The 18,969-nt window shown below is 42.5% G+C and overlaps 1 protein-coding gene and 1 pseudogene across 1 annotated transcript in view; both read right to left on the bottom strand.

Moving 5' to 3' along the window:
* Positions 1-18,969, bottom strand: part of CHN2 (chimerin 2) — a 305,093-nt gene that overhangs the window by 117,493 nt on the left and 168,631 nt on the right. The window lies entirely within an intron of this gene.
* On the bottom strand, positions 17,430-17,551 carry LOC124525284 (uncharacterized; annotated as a pseudogene).

Genomic DNA, 18,969 nt, shown 5'->3' with positions numbered 1-18,969 from the left:
CCCTTGGTTTCCTCGTCTTTAAAATGGAGATGATAGGGGCGCCTGGGTGGCTCAGTCGGTTGGGCGTCCGACTTCGGCTCAGTCATGATCTCGCGGTTTGTCAGTTCGAGCCCCGCGTGGGGCTCTGCTGTGGATTCCGTGTCTCCGGCTCTCTCTGCCCCTCCCCCACTTGTGCTGTCTCTCTCTATCAGAAATAAATAAAATGTAAAAAATAAATAAGTAAAATAAAATGGAGATGATAATAAAAGTAACTGCCTCATTGAGCTGTTGTAATAATTAAATGAGTTATGTTTGCAGCAGTGTCTGGGACCCAGAGCACTTCAATGACTACTATCTAAAAGGGCCTCCCTGCACAGAAAGAAAAGTTAGGCCCCCTCTTTTTTTTCCCCCCTTTCATTATTTATTTTTAAATTTTTTATTCAAGTGTAATTAACATAGAGTCTTAGATCAAGGCTCATTCTTTTCTGTGCTCTTACAACTCTTTTTATAAGATTTTAAATAGTTACTTGTCCATTTCTTCTCTGACTAGGAGTTTCTGAAGCAGCAATGTTGGTCTTCACAATCATTGCATTCCCAGGATTTAGCTCCACGTCTGGCACAGAATGAGCACAGGCATGCATTCTCTGAATCTAATTTACTCCTAAAAATGTGTTGGGCGGCAGAAGTTCAAACAGCAAGAGCCTATATCCCATTATTTTAAATAGAAAAAAAAGTTCAAAAATATCAACTTCTCCAATATTACTAAAATGCCTGTAAATAACTATGTAAGAATCTGTTTAAGGATTTTTTTTTAATTTTTTTTAACGCTTATTTATTTTTGAGAGAGAGAGAGAGGAAATGAATGAGTGGGGGAGGGGCAGAGAGAGAGAGGGAGACACAGAATCTGAAACACGCTCCAGGCTCTGAGCTGTCAGCGCAGAGCCCGACGCGAGGCTCGAACTCACGAACTGGGAGATCATGGCCTCAGCCAAAGATCATGCTTAACCAACTGAGCCACCCAGGTGTCCCAAGAATTTCTGCCTAGTATAAAATACTTAACCCCCAATTACATAATTGTTTAACCCTTAATGGCGTAGTTAACAGGTATATTTGTGTGCAGTCCCTTGCTGAATAGAAGAGAATCCTCATTATCCTATACTGAGCAGATACTATTAAAAAAAAAAAAATACTCTCTGGATGAGACCTGAATTGGTAATGCCCCCAGGTGTCTGGTCTAAAGAAACACCAAAGGGCTAAACCCTCAGGAAAAAGTGGAGAGAGTTATGGATACAATGTGCTTAAACACAAGGTCGATCAGAACAGTGACACAGGAGAGAAGCCCCCTTCCGTCTTCTAGCTCCCCTGCCACTACTCCAAGCGTGATCCGGGGACCCGTAGCATTGGCATCACCTCGGAGCTTGTTAGAAGTGCAGAATCTGCATTTCGAAGGGGACTCGCATACACATTAAAGTTTGAGATGGGGCCACGCTTCTCATCTGATGGTAGCAGGTGAGAACTTGTTATAGCAAGCTTTTAGCCAGGAGAACGATTTTGGCTAAAACTTTCTGTTAAGTTGCTATAGCAAATAGCCTGATAGTGAGCGTTTGGAGAGCAAAGTATGCCCGTACTCATGACATGTTTGCAGAAAGAATGAGGCAAAGATTATGAAGGCAGAGCCCTGGTGTCAATTCAATTGCTGTGTGACCCTGAGGAGGTTATTAAACTTCTTTGTATCTCATTTCCCTCAATTTTCAATAAAGCCGGAGTTATAAAAATGTGCGATTTTAATAAAGCTCAGATGAGATAATGCGTGTAAGAAATTGTGGGGCTCGGAACATCGTGGTAAGCGGTTCACATGTAGTCGCGGGGCTACTCTGTGCCAGCAGCTGTCCTGAGGGTTCTACGTGTTTATCTCATTTCTGTCCCCAAGCAGCCCTATGAGGTAAGTGAGTGCTATTATTTTGCAGATAGCGACTAAACAACTCGACTGAGGTCAGTGCCTTCACACCCAGCACAGACACCTTTAACTACTGCGACTCCCAGCTTCTCCAGCGTAGACATGAACCAATGCCGATGCCTTTGTTGGCTATCACACAGTTCTACATCTGGGTTAAAAATGAGATTATCTGAATTGTCCTTAACTTTTCTTTGCCAGGACTGAACACTCTAAAATCTCTTTGGAATGAACTGAATTCTGTCAACGAGGTAACAAATGAGAATTTGGGGGGCTAGTGTCGTGATATTTTGAGTCTCTCGACTGCTTCCCTGCGATTTAAAATTTTATGGATTCCAAGCTACCTGGTTTAGTTTCCAATTTACTCCTCTAATTTGAAGGAGTAATTCTCAGCATTTTGCAAAGCTTGAGAGAACAGGAGGGTGACAGCTGCATAGTGAGAGACAGGAAGCCTAATCCTTAAATGAGTTTGCTTTATAGTCAGATTATCATTGCCCTAGATAAACACAAGTTCTTTTATATTCAACACAAAGACATTTAAAGAATATCGTGAGTCCTCTGTAAACAAGGTTTCCAATTATTGAAAAAACAAAGCTTTTATAATCCCTCAGCAGCTGGTATATGTTAAGTTTTTACTTAATAGAAATAATTTTAAAACCCAATTTAGCAGCCTCCTACACAGGCAGTTAGACCGCTGAATTTTCTGAGATACAGATCGAGTTCAGGAGAAAAGACTTTGACGGGGGGATTCGTATTGGTGATATTAGGGAATTTTATCCAGAAAAAAAAAACAAATATAGATAATTCCCTTCTAATTAAAAATCAAAGTTCTTGGGGCGCCTGGGTGGCGCAGTCGGTTAAGCGTCCGACTTCAGCCAGGTCACGATCTCACGGTCCGTGAGTTCGAGCCCCGCGTCGGGCTCTGGGCTGATGGCTCGGAGCCTGGAGCCTGTTTCCGATTCTGTGTCTCCCTCTCTCTCTGCCCCTCCCCCGTTCATGCTCTGTCTCTCTCTGTCCCAAAAATAAACGTTGAAAAAAAAAATTAAAAAAAATAAAAATAAAAAAAAATCAAAGTTCTTTATTGAAAAGGAGAGAAAGAAAATGCAAGTACTGAAATTCATCTTCTTGTAGTCAAAGTGCATAGTATAGAATGAAAATTGAGGAAACTTAAAAATCTCCTGTTTCTTTTCATCTAGAATCTAAGGCTTCATTTTTCCTCTTTTTTTTTAAGTTTATTTATTTATTTTGAGAGAGAGACAGACCGAGAGAGAGAGAGAGACAGAGGCAGAGACAGAGAAAGACAGGGAGAGCAAGCAGGGGAGGGGCAGAAAGAGAGGGAGAGAGAATCCCAAATAGGCTCCAAGCTGTCAGTGCAGAGTCTGAGGCGGGGCTCGATCTCACAAAATGTGAGATCATGACCTGCGCAGGAATCAAGAATCAGACACTTAACCAACTGAGCCACCCACATACCCCTAAGGCCTTATTTTTCCTTACGGCATTACTTTAAAGCTTTCAAAATTCAGATGGGGACACCGATGGGGTAAATTCTTTCCTGTCTTGATTATAATATATTATAAAAACACCTACTGGTGAGTCTGTCTATAATAAACCTCCTTAAAAGGTTACCAAATGGCTTTGCAAAGTTCTAGAAGTTAGACACAAATCAGGCACTTTAGTAACCTTGGTGCAAATATTCTGCTAATTTATAGACAGACACTGTGTATCAGATTAGAGGCGCTCAGGATCAGAGCCGCTCCCACTCATTCGATTTGTTTTCTGCCTCCTTTTTTTTTCCTTCAGGTTTTCCCCGGAATTGTGATGTAAAAATCAGTGATAATATTAGAACAAAGAAGAAGTAAAAGAATTTTCTTAGACCAGTGGGTCTCAATTGGGAGGGTGGGGGGGTGTGTTTTTCCCGGCGGATATTTGCTGATGTCTGGAGATAGTTTTGACTGTCATGAGGGGAGGGTGCTACTGGAATATAGTGGGGCAGAGTCCAGGGATGTTGGTAAAATCCTGCAACACATAGGACAGACCCTCTACAACAAAGAATTTATCCCACCCCAAATATTATGGCGCCAAGGCTGAGAAACCCTCTTTTATTATTTTTTAAATTTTTTAATGTTTTTATTTATTTTTGAGACAGAGAGAGAGACAGCATGAAAAGGGGAGGGGCAGAGACAGAGGGAGACACAGAATCCAAAGTTCGACACGGGGCTCGAACTCACGGACCGTGAGATCATGACCCGAGCCGAAGTCGGACGCTTAACCAACTGAGCCACCCAGGCGCCCCTGAGAAACCCTCTTTTAGACAAAAAAAGAATTTTGTCCTCTTGTGCATGCCCAAGAAAGGTTTTTCAAAAAAAAATTTTTTTGGACCAAAATACTAACAAGCAATAAATACTTTAAATACAGAGTAAAAGGAAAATAAAAGGAAATATTTGTTTATGAGAACAATAATAATTCATAAAAGTAGCTTTTAAGAAAAGGCAGACATTCTTCCAACTACTCAGGGAAATAGCTCAGGTAACTACCACCCTGAACAGACTAACATGTCAAAACTTTAATAAGGAAATCCCCTTGCCTCGCTTGAAAAAAAATTGTAAACAATCTGAAATATAAAAAAAAGAAAAACACTAAAGGAAAAATTTAAGTTATTACTGGGAGTAACCATCCATGATATGCATACATATGAACTAATGTTTAAATCCCTTACTGCTATGGGATTTCATGCCTCACAGCATGTTGTTTTGAAACTCTGCTCTGATTACTGGGTTGGAAACAAAATTTCCACCACACCTGGCTCCCCCAGTCACAGAGGAACCTTCCCGCCCCGGGGGAGCCGAAGCATTGCCTGAGTGGCTGTCCAGTGCCTGAGTGATGTCCTGATTTCCTAGGTTTCATTACAGAAGCAACCATACAAAATCATCTTCAAAAAAGGAGAAGGTGTGGGGCTCCTGGGTGGCTCAGTCGGTTGTGCGTCCGACTTCGGCTCAGGTCATGATCTCATAGCTCGTGAGTTCGAGCCCCGCGTCGGGCTCTGTGCTGACAGCTCGGAGCCTGGAACCTGCTTTGGATTCTGTGTCTCCCTCTCTCTCTGCCCCTAACCCACTCGCGTTCTGTCTCTTTCTCAAAAATAAATAAACATTAAAAATGTTAAAAATAAATAAATGAAAGAAGAAGGTGAATTGCCCAAATTAGTTATATTTGGATTTGAAAAATAACAAAAGGGCAACTAACACCCAGACACACACACATTCAAACACCCCACCTCGCACCTCAGCCCTTTGTTCCTGGTTCTGGTTTTCTCTAGGTTCAGATCTAGTGACACTGACTTAGAATCCAGATAAGGGCAGGGCTCAGGAGGAGCAGAGGAGGCTCCAATACTTAAAAGGCACCTTCAGTATGTGTGCTGCTCTTTTCCCAAAAGGCAAGTTACACAGCAATTAATATTCCCTTTTTGCAGATGAGGAGAGGAAGGCCCATATGGTTACATTACTTGAAGATCACACACAAGCATGGGGAGGAGATCCAAACCAACATCTGATTGATGCCAAATTCCATATTCTTTTTTTTACACCAAGAGCAAGGGAAACTGTCCAGGGGACAACAGAGGGGACGCACTCATGAAGAACATTGATTCTGCTATCATAAATAGATAGGTTGACCCCCAAATCGTTAAACTCTTAAAAAGTGCCCATTCCGGAGACCTGTGTGAGCTGTTACCAGAAGACCTTCTATCACATCTGATGGCCAACCTCCTTTACCCTTCATCCCTCTGAATGGTACCACCAGAGTATCATCCGCCTAGTGTCCAAGCCAGAAATTGTCACCCCAGATTCCTTCCTCTCTCCCGATCCCACTTGGACTCCGCCTCTAAATCCTGTCCATTGTATGTAATTCCTTAATTACTCTTGAAGCCGTCTCTTTCTTTCCACGTCCACTGTAGTGTCTATTTACCCAAAGCACTGAACTAATATTTTTATAGGTTTTCCTGTCTATACTTGTATCACCTTCCAATCTATCTGAAGTCAGAAAATGCAAATTTCGTCAAGTTCTCTGCTTAAAATTTTTCATTGGCTCCCTGATGCCTAGTAGTCAAACCTATACCACTCAGCGCATCCTTCCCAGACCACCCTACTTAGAAGTGGTACCTCTTTACCTTGGCTACCCGATGTCTCCTTTCTGGCTTATTTTTTCCATGCCATTTGTCATCATCTGAGATACTATGTATCATGTGTGTGTGTGTGTGTGTGTGTGTGTGTGTGTGTGTGTTTGGCCAATCTTTCCCTTTCAAACGGCAACTACACAAGGCCAGAAACTTTTGTGTTTTGCTTATTACTGTTATCCCCAGAGCCTAGAACAGAGCTGGCACAGAGTAGGTGCTCAATAAATACTTGTTCAATGAATAAATGAATGGCATACAGGATTTTCCTAGGACGGTCTTGCTTGTGTATCCAGACTATGTCCCTACCATCACACATACTCTTGCCCTGAACATCCTTATTCCCCAATTCTTTATGTCCCTACCACAGAGATACCTACAGTTTCTGAAACACATCCGGGCTAGTCACATCCTGGTCATTCTTTGGACCGGAGATTTCCTCCACGTGGAATTCTAATACTTGCTCTCTGACCCATCTATGCCTTAACCTGGCAAAATCTCAATGACTTAAAAAGAAGAGGTAAATTGTCTATTTGTTAATTTATTTATTTAAAGTATAATTAACATGCAGTGTTATATTAGTGTCAGGTGCACAATATAGCGATTCGACAATTCTATGCATTACTCAGTGCTCTCATCACAATGAGTGTACCCTCGATCCTCTTTACCTAATTCACCCACGTCACCATCCACCTGCCTCTGATAGCTATCGGTTCCCTATATTTAGAGTCTGGGTTTTTCGCTTGTTTTGTTTAAGTTCCACATATGAGTGAAATCATACGGTAGGTGTCTTTCTCTGCTTATTTCACTTAGCATGATACCCTCCAGGTCCACCCATGTTGTTGCAAATGGCAGGGTTTCATCCTTTATGGCCGAGTAATATTCCATTGTGTATAGCTACTGCCTCTTCTTTATCCATTCATCTATTGATGGACACTTGGCTTGCTTCCATTTTGGCTCTTGTAAATAACGCTGCAATAAACATAGGGGTGCATGTATCTTCTTGAATTAGTGTTTTGTATTCTTTGGGGAAACACCCAATCGTGGAATTACCGGGTCACATGGCAATTCTAGTTTTAATGTTTTGAGGAACCTCCGTACTGTTTTCCACAGTGGCTGTACCAGCTTGCATTCCCACCAACAGCGGATGAGAATTCCTTTTTCTCTACACCCTTACCAATGCTTATTATTTTTTTGTTATATATATTATATACACACAATGGAATATTACTCAGTCATAAAAAAGAATGGGATCTTGCCATTCGTGACAATATGGATGGACCTAGAGGGTATTTTGCTAAGTGAAATAAGTCAGAGAAAGACACAGTATGATTTCACTTACATGTAGAACCTAAAAAACAAAACAAATGAATAAACAAACAAACAGAAGGCAGAAACAGACCCATAAATACAGAGAATAAACCGGCCGTCGCCAGAGCAGGAGGGTGGAGGGATGGGCAAAATGGGTGTGTGGGGGGGTAGGAGATACAGGCTTCTAGTTATGAAATGAATAAATCACAGAGATAAAAGGTATAGCAGAGGGAATCATCAGTGGTATTTTAACAGTGTGGTATGGTGACAGAGGGTAGCTACATTTGTGGTGAACACAGCATATGGATCAACTTCTTGAATCACTATGTTGGACACCTGAAACTAATGTAACATAGTATATTAACTATAGTTCAATAAAAATACATACATAAATAGGGGTGCCTGAGTGGCTCAGTCGGTTAAGCGTCTGACTTCGGCTCGGGTCACAATCTCACGGTTTGTGAGTTCGAGCCCCGCGTCGGGCTCTGGGCTGACAGCTCAGAGCCTGGAACCTGCTTCAGATTCTGTGTCTCCCTCTGTCTGCCCCTCTGCTGCTTGCACTCTGTCTCTCGCATTGTCTCAAAAATAAGTAAATACTTAAAAAATATAAGTAAGTAATAAGAGGTAAATGCTGCCATCTCAGGAAAATCTTTCCTGACTGCCTCAAACCAGCTTAGGTATTATTTCTTCTCCTCCCTCTGAACTAAAGGCCTGATTTAGGGCCATAATTTTAGTGGAATTGGGATTGTTGGCTTTATGACCTCTAGAAGTAAGCTTTTTGAGGGAAAGGCATCTGTCTTTCTCTGTTGTCCTGGTACCCAACAGCGTATCTTGTGCTATAAATAGTAATAATTGCTAATAGTTATTAAGAACTTGCAACGTGCCAGGCATTGTCCTAAGCACTGTCTTTACATATATTTAACCCATTCAATCCTCATGACTACCCAGTAGGTAAGATCTATTACACCCATTTCCAAAGGGTGAATTGAGGCACAGAGAAGCAGAGTATAAAAGCAGACTGTATTATCCTGGAGCTTGGGCCCTAAAGCATCACACTCTATTGCCTAGAATTGCATCAGTCCTGCTTCCCAGATCCCTGGAGATGTCCTGCTTTACATACCCTTTCTAAAGCCCTTGGTTCAGCTTTTTTTTTTTCCCCACTAAGGTAATTGATTCATATCCTTCCAACTACCCTCCATCTCCCATCTTTTCTTTCTTTTCTCAAAATTTAGCCAAAGTTGATTTCTATTGCTCATAATGGAATCCTAAGTGATATTCCCATTAAATCCCGATCTCCAAGGCAGGAACCAGGGTAGCTGTAAGGTTTACCAAGCTCCACAGGGGGTTCTGACACATCCCAGGACTGGGAAGCACAACTTTGGGCAGCAGTTCCAAAACATGGAGAGAATGAATACCTTCCTGGAAGCTTGCGATATCTTCCTAAGACTTCTACATGGATTTTTACCCAGTCTATGTGGATTTTGATCCTACTCTCACTGTAGACTTCCAAGAACACCCAAAAGTCTAGCCATGGGTAGCACTCACCTTTCCAATTGGCCCGGAGCATCTTCCCAGCAGCTCATTTTGACCCAGTCTTCCTTGCTACATCTTCCCTGGCACTCATTTCTTGGCTTCCTGTGTTGGCCCCCAACACCCACCTTGATCCCTCCTTGTGTGGACAACCCAATTACGTATACTGCTCTGACTCTGCCCTGACACTGTTGGCTAGGGCTTCCTATTCATCCTTTGGCATCCTGAAGCCACAGCTCCACATAAAATGGTTCTTTCCTCCCATCAAGCCAAACCCCACGGAGGTCAGCCATATTGGCCAGACTGGCTGGCCTCCCACCAGCGCAGGAGAATCAAACACGATGGGTCCATCTGTCCATCCTCCTGATACTTCCTACAGACAGGCATCATATTTTTAAAAATCCCATAAAAGAGAAACAAAATTCGGGACTTAAGCATAGATAGAAATTTTATGTTAATATCTAATCTCATATTCTTCTTGCATCAAAATACATCTTCCCCTCCATTGGTCTTTGGTGCAGATGAGAACCTGAGACTATTCTCTATAGGATAAGGTTTCCTAAAAGCCATCTCCGTGTCACCTGATTGCTTGTTCTTCCACTGAATGATTCTTGTTCTTCTAACTTTTTCTAATAGATCCTATTTCCAATCCTTAATTCATCTTCATTATTCTCCTTGGAACTCTTTTTAAATTCTCCCAATAGCTCTTAGGTTCAAAAAAGCTTGAAGTACCCAATAGAACTGAATCGAATCAAGGGAAAACTCAATGCTGCTATTAAATTTCTAGGGGGAAAAAGATTGGGTGAGTATACCCATTTAATTCTTCATTCTTGTTAGTAAATTCTTTCCTTCAAAGCTGAATAGCATTTGGGTTAAGTGGTCCTGTACATACTTTGGAAAGGGCAAAGAACACCCCTCATTCTCTTTCTTCTCCTTTTTTTCTCCCTCCTTCTAGAAACGTAAGAGTATTTAAATATAAGTATTCGGTGTAAGTATTCAAATGCATGTGTTCCAACCAATGAATAAAATTAATCTACCTAAAGAAAAAGAAAGGCAGCCAGAACTTGGGAGGTGATAGAAATGAAAGATTGTCTAGTGAAAGGTCCTCAATCTTTTCTGCATTATAATCTTTCTTTGGAGCCATTTTATATGCTTTTTTCTTCCTAATCATCTCTCCCAAATGAAATTTTAATACTACAGATAGACTGTATATCTGTTTATGCTCTATATGTGCATCTGTGCTTTATACATTGAAAAAGACTGTGTCCCCTTAAAAACTGATGTTCCCCCTTCCCCTTGGAGTAAATATGACCCCAATTGAGAACTCATTGTCTGGCGAGATCACTGTGGCCTTCAGAATGCTTTTAACATTTGTTCTTCCTACAGGGAGGTGGAATATCTATCTTTGGCTCCTTCTTATAGATAAGAAAGCTGCCCTTCGGAGTGGTAAATTAGCTTGGTCACAGTCCTACCCAGGGCCAACAGCAGATTTAGGGTTGAAACCCAGTCCCTGATTTCAGCTCTAGTATTCATTTGTCTATACGGTGATGATGCCATAAAATCCAGAAGCCTGTTCCCTATTATTTTAAAAAATTACCTAATTTAGCATTTCTGAAACAGGCGATCCCTCTAAAATAATTCCCAACATGGTAATAAATAAGAGTGAAAGTGCCTTATTAATAATTGTCCTTGCTTTTGAATCCTTTTCCTGACAAATTAGTCCACGTTAAAAATTCCTGAGCTAGCTTTATGGTCCTCCAGCAGCTCTGACATGAGACACTCTCCTGCTGTTCAGGGCTGTGCACCCAAGAGATTGTTTTTGTTCCCTGAGCCGAAGCACATCCTGCCCCTGCTCTTCTCGTACAGATCATCTTTGTTTTTTCTTCTTGACCTTTTATTATGAACATGTTCATACATACAGAGAAACTGAAAGCCTTTTACAGCAAACGCTCATATACACACCACCTTGATTTTATAATATTTGCTATACTTGCTTTATGACATAACTATTCATTCTTCCCTCTCTCCGCCCACTAATTCAACATTTTTAGGGGCTGAATTTCATAGTAAGTTGCAGACATAGCACTCTTTACCCCAAATGCGTCAACACGTAAGTCATTAATCAGAATCAATAACACATAAACTTTTCATAGGAGGGTAATACCAGCGTTATTCTTGGAATTAAAGAAAGTGAATTTAGTTGACATGTTCGGGTAGTATTCTGAGATCAACAGAATCCACACACCTCTTTAATTTCCTGCTTATGGAGCGTGCCTTCTTTTCTAACAGGCTCCCATTTCTTGACGGGGAAAAAAGTGGCCATGAGAAAGCTGGTAAAAGAATACCTGCTTATTGTCTCTGCCTTGGCCTTGTCTATCAATTTACACATGTTAAATATGAAGGCCAACACGTTTCTTAAAATGGCTCAGGATCAAATTCATCCCAAATAACAGGACTCAAATTCCCTCTTTTTTGCTAACATCTGTATAGTGCTCGGGAGATGGTAGAAATTAAAGACCAATTCTTCCCATATATGATTGCCAGACACTGTTAAGGGCTTTGTATCTATTAACTCACTCTTCAGGTTACTTTTGGTGTAAGACCAAGGGTTGACAAATGTTTCCTGGCAAGGCTAGATGGTAAGTACTTTAGGCTTTGAGGACCATCTAGTCTCAGTTTCAAGTACTCAACTAGTCATGGAAGCATGAAAGTAGCCATAGACAATATGGAAAGGAATGAGCATTGCTGTGTTCTATTAAAACTTTATTGGGGCGCCTGGGTGGCGCAGTCGGTTGAGCGTCCGACTTCAGCCAGGTCACGATCTCGCGGTCCGTGAGTTCGAGCCCCGCGTCAGGCTCTGGGCTGATGGCTCAGAGCCTAGAGCCTGTTTCCCATTCTGTGTCTCCCTCTCTCTCTGCCCCTCCCCCGTTCATGCTCTGTCTCTCTCTGTCCCAAAGATAAATAAACGTTGAAAAAAAAATGTTTAAAAAAAAACTTTATTTACCAAAACAGTCGACAGGCTATTGTTTGCTAATGCCAATGCTACACTAACAAATTAACATTCTTTAAACTCCATTCTTCAAACTCGGTGTCAGAACGACTTACAGTTAGCTCAAAACTCCGAGCTTGCCAGTGGCTCAAAGGCCTTTTTGTTTAATGGTGGGTCAGATCATCTCTTTGTATTTGTGCCCTTCCAACTCTTCTGTACTGAAAGGGAGAATCATTAATTTTTAATCTATGAGAGACTGATGCCAACTTAAAATCAAAAAGAGCTAAGGCAGAAAATGGTTCAATTATTCAGTTAAACAATTCAGAAGACTAAAACACTAAGGGGTCTGATCTGCGTCCCTGAATTGAAAGGTATTGCTGAAGCATCGTTAAGCATGGTCTTTGAGAAGTCATGGAACCCTGAGGGCTACAGCAAGAGCAAAGGGACAGACCAGAAAAGTGTAATTACAGACTTGGTCGAAATTCTCAGGGAGATGCGAGAACGATTCATCGAACGATCGATGTGTCATTACCTAGAAGGACACAAGGTGCTGGATGGCAACCAATATGCCTTTGTTCAGCTCCACCAAGGCTCTTCAATTTCCTTCCACAGTGAACGGGGAGATGACACTGACTATGTAAATAAGGAGGAGGGAAGAGATACCACCGCTAAAGTAAAGCTTGCTATTCTGTCCAACAAGACAGGGGGATGCTGTGTATTTAGAGCTAATGTCAAGTGAGACTATGATTTGTTAAAGAACACAGCCAAAGGTGATTGATTACCAATGGCTCAGCGTCAGCCTGGAGACGATGAGGGGAGTGGTAGATTGAGGCAAGGAGGTAGAGCCAGGAGAGTACCAGTGCTGGACTGACTTTCATTAGCAAATTAGTCATCTACAAACCCGAATTGAGAAATGCTCATTAGGCACACAGATGATCCACTGAATGGAGAGACTACCGTCTTGGGATACAGAAACAGAATAATATAATTCAAAGTATTCCTGACGTAATGATAACGGATTTGGTATTTTTATTAACGCAAATGGCCATTAAAAGAAAGAGCACATTGGGGCGCCTGGGTGGCACAGTCGGTTAAGCGTCTGACTTCAGCCAGGTCACGATCTCGCGGTCCGTGAGTTCGAGCCCCGCGTCAGGCTCTGGGCGGATGGCTCGGAGCCTGGAGCCTGTTTCCGATTCTGTGTCTCCCTCTCTCTCTGCCCCTCCCCCGTTCATGCTCTGTCTCTCTCTGTCCCAAAAATAAATAAACGTTGAAAAAAAAAAATTAAAAAAAAAAAAAAAAAGAAAGAGCACATTATCAAAGATTTGTGCATATTTCTCAAGATAAGGAAAACAGCTAAAAAAGAGCTGGAACTCATAATAGTACATACCAAATATGAACACACATGAATATGAAGCATCTTAGAATGGGACTTAAATATTTTTTAAAATTTTTAACGTTTAGTTTTTGAGAGACAGAGAGAGACAGAGCATGAGCAGGGGAGGAGCAGAGAGAGAGGGAGACACAGAATCCAAAGCAAGCTCCAGGCTCCAAGCTGTCAGCATAGAACCCGATGTGGGGCTTGAACCCACGAACCGTGAGATCATGACCTGAGCTGAAGCCGGATGCTTGGCCGACTGAGTCACCCAGGTGCTTCTAAATATTTTTGCCTGTAATACAAACCTAACAGTAAGAAGTATAACAAACTGGAAAGCGGGGTGGGAATAGGAAAGCAGGCTAAATTAAGTACTTGACCATACTCATACAAGGATTCATATTTGGCCTCTGCAACATTCCAGGTACGGAAAAGCTAGACATAGCAAAGAAAGGCAAAAGCAAAATATTTTTAAAGGGTGGGAAATAACATCCAGGAGGAAGTACATCCGGATGAAAAACAGAAGGCTACGGGGTGACTTGGCATCTACTTCGAAGTTCATGAGGAGTCTAGCACAGTGCAAGCCAAACAGGAAGCATCATGAGGGGACAGGCATCCTGAGGCTTCTATCTTAGAGTGCAGGGAAGGGAGGAGGACAAAGAAGTCAGAGGGAAGGAGAACACTCACACTCGAGCGCGTGTCAAGACGACATCAGCATTCGTTAAAACACAGATTGCTTGGCCCTATCTTCAAGTTTGTGATTCAGCCGGTCTGGGGTGGGCCAGGGAATCTGCACTTCTGAAAGTTCCCAGGTGATGCTGGAGCCACTGGTCCTGGGACCACAGTGGTGAATCACTGGGTTAGAAGCCCAGTCCTAGGTTTGGTCTGGGTTTGATTCAGACTCTGTCCCACCTGCGCTGTTTGTCTCATTTCCTCTTGTAAAGTGAGACGGGGTAACAACCCCCATGGGACTGCTGTGAGGAATAACACGGGTAAAACTCGAACCCAGTGCTCCGGGCACAGCAGGCACTCCGAGTGTGTTCCTTCTATCGCTTGCAATGAAAAGACGGACAAGAAGTAAATAAATGGGCAACATCATTGAGGGAGGACCTTTTAAAATAGGGATGGTCTGAAACCATACCACCCACATTTTTCTGACGGCAAGGAGAGTCAAGGTTACAGACCTGTTTTCAAACGTCTCACTGCTTGGCCAGCCGGGCCACACTCCCTGAGGAGATTAGGCTTGCCCAGGGCCAAGTGTGGCTTCACTTTCCTCAGCATTATTTCTCAGTTAACGTTTAACCAGGTGAGTAAATGCAAAGCTTGTCTGTAAAACCTTAGTGGGGCACTCAGTGCTTTGTACCCGCTCTCCTTCTCGGATAACCCTGGCCACAACGGAACTCTTGCGGGACCTGACCTCTGAGTCACAAAGCAGGCACACTGGGCACCAGCTACTGAGGAGGCGAGACATCTACTTCCTGTTCGGGTGTGTAAGGTTGGCCCTACGAAATCCAGCACTTTGGCATCATAACCACTCTGCTGCAGTCTGGCCCGCCCCCCTCCCACCTCTCATCAACGAGTGACGTATGTTGGGTTCTTAACGGCTGTCACGGGTTAGGTAAGGGTAACAGAGCATGTGTTGTACCCCATGACGCTATCGGCGGTTCTGTTTTCCTAAAACAACTAATTACACAAGGTCGTCTCAAGTAATTGCATCAAGGAATACACACGTTCAAGTTTGACTCTCAGAAATAAAAATCACCCGGAGAGATCAAGGGAGCTTCTCAAGAAATGCTACTTTATTATCAATCACTGTTTAATCTCCCCTTTACCTTCCTTGTTTGGTTTTAAGAAGAGACCTTCCGCCTTTGCCTCAATTTATGCTTCGGCATAGATACTGTTCTTTGATGGCTCTCTCCAGTCCAGCCCACCTGTCCTCTTGGCTCGGAGCCCCTGAGCCTCTGCATTCTGTAGCAGGAGTCCCTTATCCTCTGTTCGTGATATCACCTTGCAAATGACTAAATATTTATAGGCCCAAACATGCAGGGTCTGCATTACATTAGAAGCAGTTCAAAGTAGTCTAAAGAGAGTGACTTCTTTTTTGGAGGGTTATGTATTTTGGTAGATGGCAGTGCTTGTCAATAAGAACTTTAAAAAAAAAAAAAGCCCCAAATTTTTGGTTGTGTATTTAGAAAAATAAAACTCACCTATCTAAAATTTTTTCTAACATTTTTTAAAAAATATTTTATTTATTTTTGAGACAGAGCATGAGCAGGGGCAGGGCGGAGAGAGAGGGAGACACAGAATCTGAAGGAGGCTCCAGGCTCTGAGCCCTCAGCACAGAGCCCGACGCGGGGCTTTAAATCATCAACTGCGAGATCATCAACTTGAAATCATCAACTGTGACCTGAGCTGAAGTCGGATGCTCAACCAACTGCACCACCCAGGCGCCCCTAACATTGGTTTTATTGAAAAGCTTTGCCCCTTTACTGCAGTAGGTCGGTCTATAACCGAAGCAAGTCAAACTCAAGATGGAATCATATCAAGAAAAGAGCCTGACTGCATTACAGAGTGAACTAAAAAGCTTAGGAGAAATAAGGATGAAAAATGCCCTTTATTCTAGGTTGTGTCAATATGAAGGGGAAAAAAAGGAGACCAATGGAGAAAGTCTAGGATGAGAAGAACAGAAATATTTCTTACCAGGGAAGAAACAGCTTTCTGATCACTACACATTAAGCCAATTAAAAGGTAATGGGATTGATTTTTGTTTGTGGCTTGCAGAATCAATCTCATTATGTTAGAGACGTACCTTGTCTAAATGTCTTGAGTCAGTAGAGTTTTAATGTTCCCCCAAATGCACATATGTTTAAAAACATTTATTTTCAATGAGTAAAATAAGAAAAGGGGGAGGATTGTAGAATAGTAGAAAACCTCCTGAGTTTACTTTAAATCAGATTCTAAATGGACTGAGTTAGTTGAGAATGACATGGTCAATCAATATGGCTTGTTAAGATCTTCCAGATACGACTAAGACAAGATAAATGCCTCAAGCTACAAGACTATAAGACTGTAAAGCCCAGGTATGGTGAATCAAAATTTTAAAAGCATAATGAGAAAGTGAAATGCTTTTGTAGACTGAAAAGAACAATTTTGACAAATAAAGGTACAAGAAAGTGAAACGGGCAGATATTTAGGGACACCCCAAACTAGAGAAAATGGGGCATTTAAAGTGATATTTACAAAGTGAATATAATTCACTAGCAGGTAAAATCAGGTGTTATCGCAATTTGAGCTTGGTCATTATCATCTATACTTGGCCGATCAAGGAAAAAAAGCTGGTTCTGGTCATGAATGCTAGAAACCTCAGTTCTACAACTCACTTTTGCATTCAAAAAAAAAAAAAAAAACAAGAAACTTTCCAAAATATATTATTCTATGGCAAGAGAGAGAGAAAGTAAAGCTGCATAGAGGGGAGAACAATTTGAAGTAATAGTACGCAGTTTTATTTCCCTTTTTGGAAATTGCTTTTTATGATTCCATACTCACGCCAGCAATTTCAAAAAGATAAATGACACCAAATCACTTAGTCACAAAAGAATTTCTACTTCTTGTATATTCTTTAGGTAATTCTAGCAGAGCTTGACTTTCAATTAGTCATGCAAGTAAATCTTGACGTGTTGGCCTTTTGGAAAGGCCAAAAGAAATTTAGAATATTCCAGGAAAAAAAAAGATTAGTCTGTGTTTAAGAACCTTAACATCTGCCAAAAGTCCAAGTCACTACCCTAATAACAGCATTGGGTAAATCTGATATGCTATTAGTAATAGTTTGAGAATTCCAAATTCCTTATGTTAGTGGTCTCCATTTTTTCCCCATTTTACCATATATTTACTGATTGCCCACTGCAGCTTGGCGCTGGCTTCAATGCTAGGGAAGTCCACGCAATGAAGACCAATGAACTCTCTGGAGCATGTATTTTCCTGGAGGGAGACGTAGAAGTGACAAGCAGACAAGTACAAGAGAAAGTATATTAGCGTATCAAGGGCTACAAACAAAATAAACAGGGTGATACGACCAAGGAGATCTGATGGTTGGGGCAGTCCCTTTTTTTTTTTTTTTTTTTTAAACCACTCAGCCTGTGTCCTCTCCCTCTTACTCCCCCAAAGGAGGAGAAGAACAATCACCAGTGGCAATAAGCAGTTGCCGAAGCAACACCTAGAGCCACCTTCACGAAGCTCAGGAGAGAACACTGCGATGGACAGGTGCTAATTTTCATGGGGTTCGGGGAAGGCTTCTGTTATTAGCTGAACTCTGATCTGAAACCTGGACATGCAGAGAACACTGGAAAATTCCAGGCAAAGGGCGGATCTGAAGATCCTGTAGTTGCAATGTTGTGGTTGGCTTGATGGAGGGGAGCAGAGGCTAGCCGGGCGGCAGGGCAGTGCGCTCCGAGGAGAATGGTGTAGGCAGGGAGGTGACCCGTACAGGAGCCCCACCACGGCCCACAGGCATAGCAAGGAGTCCTGCTTTCATTTTAAGAGCGACGGGAAGCCACTGAAGCTGTTCGATTTACATTTAATAATTATGATCTGGGCTCCTGTTTGGTGAATGGAGAGAGAGAGAGAGAGAGATGAGGGTGGGAAGAGAGGAGTCTAGGTCTCGGGGCGGAGAGGGGTCAGTTCTCTTTTGAATGTTAGACTACAGGTGGCCGGTGGGACATCTCCTTGAGGAGGTCAAGCAGACAGATGGAACAAGGTGTTTGGGGCCCAGGAAGAAGTCTTAGTTAGAGGTACACGTTTGGGAGTCAACATTCACAGTTCCTTCCTGACCACCCAGGCACCTATTTGGTAATCAATGAACTGCTTTCAAAATGACCAATAGATAATGGTGGGAAAGGGCGAGAGAATTTTGCATACAAGAAGATGTTTTGAATCTCCTGGCAAGGAGCACTCAGGAAATGTTAGTAGAGGGCCAAGTGCGGTGGCTACTCGATAAATACGAATTCACAGCGATGAATCTCGAGAAAGCAGGGAACCGTCATTTCCCTCGCTGCTTACACCCTCTGTTCCTCATCCTCGGTATCTTTTCTCCTGGTGGTTTTGAATTCCTGATCCAGGCATCTTGCTTTGTTCTTGATCCCTGTCTTTTGGACTCTCCCATGCAGAGAACACGGTCATCGCTCCGACTCTGTCCCTAATGACCGCATCCGAACCTCTTCTTCACAGGTTTCTGAATCTGCCTTGAATCGGGAACACTGAGTACTTATTATGTGCCAAGCCCTATTCTAGACACTTACCACATATATCCCGTTTATAGCACCCTGCCAAGTAGATATTGGCCCTTGGAGTAGAGTAGACCTTCATCTCCCTGAGGAAGTAAGTGCGTGGCTCTAGTTAAGTAATCAGAAAGTGGCACAGCACGAATCCAAAGCAAGGCCAGCTGACTCTGTAGCTGGGGTCCTCTGCCTGCATTCCCAAGGCTCCCTGGATTTTGCCTGCTGAATCCGGTGGTCCCCTCCACTCATCTAGGTCCCCAGCAAAGTCTGTTAGGGGGCTGGTATCTGTTGACGGCCAGCAAGCGTTCAAGTCACGCTGGCCTGTGTCTTTACCCTTGAGCAACAGTGTTCCGTATCTGCGTGACTACAGACCCCGCTGGTGCTCTCACGCGAGTC

Source organism: Lynx rufus, unplaced genomic scaffold (genome assembly GCF_022079265.1).
Source record: "Lynx rufus isolate CCGP_SWC_20201006 ecotype Redwood Valley unplaced genomic scaffold, mLynRuf1.p SCAF_4, whole genome shotgun sequence".
In the NCBI taxonomy this organism is placed as follows: Eukaryota; Metazoa; Chordata; class Mammalia; order Carnivora; family Felidae; genus Lynx; species Lynx rufus.
This window is presented reverse-complemented; position numbering and strand designations above follow the sequence as displayed.